At 31.8% G+C, this 6,122-nt stretch overlaps 1 non-coding gene across 1 annotated transcript; it reads left to right on the forward strand.

The window, feature by feature from the left end:
* Positions 1–1,428: 1,428 nt before the first annotated feature.
* Positions 1,429–1,501, forward strand: TRNAF-GAA (transfer RNA phenylalanine (anticodon GAA)). Its single transcript has one exon. It is a non-coding gene; the product is annotated as a tRNA-Phe (tRNA).
* The last annotated feature ends 4,621 nt before the right edge of the window (positions 1,502–6,122 follow it).

The raw sequence follows: 6,122 nt of genomic DNA on the forward strand, positions 1-6,122 counted from the left end.
TATTGATAACAAACATATATATTCTTCATCGTGATGCTCACAACTCGTTTAAACTCAAACACCTGCTTCTATAGAAGAAAAACTTTTCTAAAAGGAAAAGCAGTGAAAAGTAATTTTACGAACATAAATGATTATATTCTGTAAATTGATTATTATTTAATTAAAAAATTGTTTGTGACAAATATTCATCTTATAATATCTTGTTGTATGCACCTATTATAAATATTTTTGTTTTTAATGTACATATTTTGAAAATAATAGCGAATCCATCAGTATTAATCAAACTTTTTAATCAATAATAATAGTTATATATTTTTTTATATACAAAAAGCAACATAATTTTCAAAATTCAGTTTTTATATCAGATTTAAAAATAATCACAATTTAGCCCAAATTTACACCCGCAAGATCAACATCAAAGGAAATTAATAACAATCCAAAAAGTTTTAAATTGCTAACAAAGACTCTTTTAAAATGAAAGCGTTTTTTTAATTAACTAAAATAAATGTTTTGGATTATGCTTCAAGGCCAAGTTTAATAGGAACTGTCTATTGGCTTACTACTCGTATTTGTAATAACTTCTCGTTAAGTATTGGTTTTTAATCATCTGTCCTCGTTAGTTGTTATCCGAAAATATCTTTATTTCATTCGTCCATGAGACCATAGTGCTCATCAAAATATGTTCCGTAGAACTTTGGTGTAAAATATACATAGATTATTGTACGAAAGATGTGTTGCGAAGGTTAAAGATGTGTTTGGTGTTAAGCCTTTAAATATTAGGAAACCAAATTCAAAGATGTTTGGGACCAAATTTGGTCTCCTAATAATTTACCGGCTGAAATTAAACTATGTAATATTTTGTAATAGATTCATTCTGTCGCCGTGATAAAACTGTTGTGAATAAATGTTTACAATATTTTGTATTACACTCAAGTAACAGCAAGGATTATTTTATTAATCGCGGCGCAAAAGGATTAAGTTGTTTTGATTAGCTCCTTTAAGATATGTGTGAAATAGACTGCCTGAGTTATATCAGGTGATGAACTTCCTGAACTTCTTTCGTTAATATATTTCCATGTACCTAGTCGATCAGTTTGTTTCAAATTACCCTATCATTGCAACAATACAGGATCTAACACTGAACCCAATTCCATAATGAATCGCTTGCATGTACTTGGAAATAATAAAAAATCTTGTCATAAAAACATTAGTTTACCAAAAAAATAATAATTAATACTTGACAAGTTCAAGTATTTCACCTAAAAATGTAGACAATTTGTCTCGACGCCATCTAGTGAGAGAGTTAGCACTTACAATGCCTTTCTCATATAAAATAAAGTTGGTTGTTTTCAGGTGAAAAATGTAACAAGCAGTAATTGTTGAATGAAACACTAGTATATATTGAATAATTTCGCGGGTAAGAGATAAGCCGCCATAGCTCAGTGGTCAGAGCTGTCGACCGAAAATCGAAGGGACACGGGTTCGAGTCCCGTTGGCGTCATGTATATTTTATCAGGAGATTTTTCAATGTGGATGAGTGTTTCAGGCGAATAATTATTGCTTGTAAAATAATTGTTACCCTTTGTGCTATGCATCAAAAATCTTGTCTTAAAAACATTAGTTTACCAAAAAAATAAGCGAATATATTTATTTATTTATACGCCCATTGGGCTTTAACATACATAGTTAATAAAAAAATAATATTCTAAAGATTGCAAGTTCACAAAAGTAAAAATACATATAATACTTATAATTATACTATTATTGAACTAAAAAATGACTTCACCGACTCCAGAATCAATAAACCTTAGACCAGTATCTCAAATAGAAAGGTAAGTCTTAAAATTATGTCATTCAAAGGCCTTTTCACCATATTTTACATGCACTTCTTGAATTTGCTAGGCAAATATACAGAATGCTTAATTTATTATTTATTTTTCCAATTATTTATTTACAAACTTAGGGCTTTTACCTAAAATGTGTATTAATAAATTAAATTAGTCCATTAAAACTTATTTTTATTCAAGAAATACAACAGAAGAGCCAGGACATGGAAATGTGCAAAAAGTCGACTGTCCTCATAGTCTGATTGAAAGACATCTACGACACATATTTAGTCCGTTATCACTGCTGAGATCGCTGATGAAAACGAAATCCAAATCTTTCAATTTTGAATTCATTCAATTAAAAGTTTCTGATTTTTTGTTTTTTTTTAGTCACATAACAAACAATAAACATATTCTTATGTAGGAACTACAATAAAACCAACTAGGCAAACGACTATCTACAATAAATGTGATGTTAAATAGCGCACACCCATAAAACAAATCGCGGGATATTATAATTTTAGGATTTTAAGAGCTGAAAGTATTTAAAAAAATAATGTTTTACTCACGATAATCAACATAAATAATAATCTAACGGCAAATAAGACCTTCCGAAAGAAAAAAAAATGTTTCTAAAGTAAGTAAGCTTTAAAAATTACATTTGTCAAATGTAGGTAACGAAACAATAAAAATAAAACAAATTTTCAACTGAAAATTGAACTTCAATAGTTTTACGCATCACTCGGGATTTTTTTATGGAATACCGCACACAGTCTCAACTGCTCCCAACCATCTGGAGCCAGTGAGACTATGGAATCCCCAATTGGGGTATATTAGTATATTGTGAGGCAGAAGGTAGTGTGGAGGGGAAGGAGACGGAGAGGAGAAAGAGAGGAAGGAAAATGAAGGAGAAGAGAGATGGTATGTGAGTATCTATTCAGATCTGATCACCAAACACGGTTAAAGCCATTTCAATTCTTATGGTGGTCTTTACACCATATCTTCCTCTCTGGAACATGCCGCAAATAGACTGAAAATCTCCCTGTATATGCAATTTACCACTAATTGGCTAATTGAACAAAAAATACCTCAAACTTATGGGAGCCGAATTGTTCAATCTCCAGACGATATGTTCAATATCCAAAATAATCATTCATCATTTTCAAGCCATGTTCAACGTCCACCTTTAAAGTCATAATATGGGCATATTATAGCTTCAATCTTCGAAAAATGATCTTAATAATTTCCTGTTACACATATGTATTAAACGAAATGACCAAAATCGAGAATTTTTTAGAATTTGCCTGTAAAAACAAAAAAAACGTCTCCTGTAAAATTTGCTAAATGGTCTATTGAACATACAAGAACTTAGGCAGCGGAATGGCATCGATACCGCATCGCGCTCCTACCTCTGCCGAGCGGAACGATATTCAATTTTACTATGCACAAATTACTAAGAAATATCAATTAATTAAATGTTGCAAATGTTTATATTTTACTTGTACATCTCCTCGGCGGTAGTTAAATTAACACTATTTTTATGTGCTACCACTGAGGAGATATTAAAAATGCTGTTTTTAACATATTTGTATAACCATTTTTGTTCAATTATTTTTACCTTTTTTGCCTGTACAAAATATCCAGGAACCTCGTAGCATAGTGAATCTTTTCTCTTTCTGAGCGCTATGTTACGGGGGACCTGAGAAAAATACTAACATAGCCATATTTACAAATTTGATTGCTTCAAGATCATTTTTACACTTTTATTTACAAACTTTTCCTATTTTCGTAACGGAAAAATCCTTAGCCAGGAGAGTCAGCGATGGTAAGAAAAAACGAATCATAACGGATTTAATAAAAATCCTCAAAGAAACCGACCCGAACAATATGCCGAAATATGCGGTTTTAAACATTAACAAACTACCGCCGGTCACATTAGATTATATTGACGCAACTGCATTTCTGAGAGACTTAATAATAATCAAAAGTGATGTTCAGAACCTAAAAGATTAATCCGACCATAGCAAGAACTTGTCAATTAAAGATCAAATTGATTTATTAACTTCGGAGATAAATAATCTCAAATCTACTGTCAATGAACTAACGAAAGAAACACAAACAGTGCAGTGCCATCTACTAATGAACTACCGAAGCTTCATATCAAGGCCAAACCTTTGGAAGATGCAATTATGTCAACGCCATCTATGGAGACAAGGTCAAAATACGATTACCCACTTCAGGCCGAAAAACCAATTGATCGCCCAAAATCGTTTGCAGATGTCGTTAACGACAACCCTTCAAGTTAAAACGAAAATCACAATGGGCATGGATGGAAATCCGTAAGGAAAATACCTACAAAAAAACACATCTTTCATAAAAAAGAAAAACATTATTTTGGGCAGCAACGAAAATGCAGAAATCAAAGGCCTGCAGAAAACGAAATATGCTCTCGTCGCAAGACTTGAGAAAAGCACAACTTGTGAAAATGTGATCTCTTTTCTTAAGACAAGCGGTATTGATGCTGTAGTTTACGAATTAAAAACTTTACTTACTTACGGAATCTGACGTTATGAGTGCCATAAGACTCATGAAGAACTCACATTCTATCGGACCAGACTTCGTTCCCGTATTTTTTATTAAAGGGTGTGCCGAGTTCCTAAAAACACCACTATGTATTATCTTCAACTTAGCTATAAATACTTCAACTTTTCCCGAAGTATGGAAAACTTCAAAAATATGTCCTATTTTTAAGAATAGTTCGAAAAAGTTAATCGAAAACTATATACCAGTTGCTATACTATCAGCTCCTGCTAAACTATTTGAAAAATTAATTCATAAATTCATTATGCCTCAGATTTTTTTTATTTTTTATTATTGAATTTTTTTTTATACATACATGGTTACATAAAATATTGAAAAATGTATAAAAAATATTGAAATAAATGTACATAATTAAAAAAATCCCACGAAGGCGAAGCCTGAGTGTGGGTATTATAAGTATTTTTATCTTATTTCTATGGTTTAAGTGGAGATACAATATTAAATATAAATTTAAGTTATTTTAAAAGAGTTACTGTAGAGATGCAATACAAAAAACTAAATCATGTAACATGTAAAAGTTTTAAAATAACACAAAAATAAGGTAAATACTAGTTTTTGGAGACATCTTAAAAAGTGAATTAGCAGACAAAGCATTTCAAACAATAAAATATATCCGCTGTTTGGTATGTATGTGAAATAATAAAAAATAATGTGTACATGGATATAAATGTTACAGATAGCTGTGCTAAAACTTATAAGAAAAAATATGTAGTTCAGTTTTTTTTAGCCAAGATTTGATGTACTTTTTAAAAGATTGAAGGTTTACACACGTGTCCCTTTTAAAGGTTGTAGATAGACGCATACATTATCCCAGAACAGCATGGTTTCCGGAAAGGAAGATCCACTGAAACCAACCTGATGGTTTTCACCGACTATGTTGCTAGGTCCCTAGACAGAGGTTACCAAGTAGACTGTTCGTACAACGACTTCTCCAAAGCTTTTGATACCGTGAATCACGATATCTTACTCATAAAACTTGCCCAGATGGGTTTTTCACTTCGGATGTTAGAGTTTTTTAAAAGTTACCTCAAGAACAGAAAACAATTTGTCACTCACGGAATCTTCCAATCTGCCGAATTTCTTGTTTTTTCTGGGGTTCCCCAAGGATCGATCCTAGGGCCTCTTCTTTTTTCCATTTTCATTAATGACATTGCTGAAGTCATTCGTTTTTCTCGCTTTCTGCTGTTCGCTGACGATCTAAAATTATTTCTTCTAATAAGAAATATTGAGGACTGCCTGCACCTTCAAGCTGATGTTGATAACATTTCAGAATGGAGTCAACGAAACAAGCTTCATTTCAATGTCATGAAATGCGTAGTTCTGACTTTCACCAGAGCATTTAGTCTCACATACCACAGGTACACTATGCTCGGTCATAATCTCAAACGAGTTTCAAACATAAAGGATCTTGGGATTATGTATGAGAATAAGTTGACATTTCGTCCTCATATCGAAGGGGTGTGCCAGTCGGCCTTAAAATTTTTTTTTTTTTTTTTCTTAGGTTTGTCAACAGTGATTCATATCAAAGCTCTCGAAATTCAATTACACAATTTAAACTTGGTTGATACTATCACTAATTACAGACAAACACAACATTGATGAACACAAAACAATAAGTAAAGAATAATGTACATGTATGCACCTACATTGTAACGGACGTAGTTGACCATATTATTTAATTTCATAAAAATTGTT

This window comes from Hesperophylax consimilis, unplaced genomic scaffold (genome assembly GCF_061612785.1).
Source record: "Hesperophylax consimilis isolate HC1 unplaced genomic scaffold, BYU_Hcon_1.0 scaffold_32, whole genome shotgun sequence".
NCBI classification, from domain to species: domain Eukaryota; kingdom Metazoa; phylum Arthropoda; class Insecta; order Trichoptera; family Limnephilidae; genus Hesperophylax; species Hesperophylax consimilis.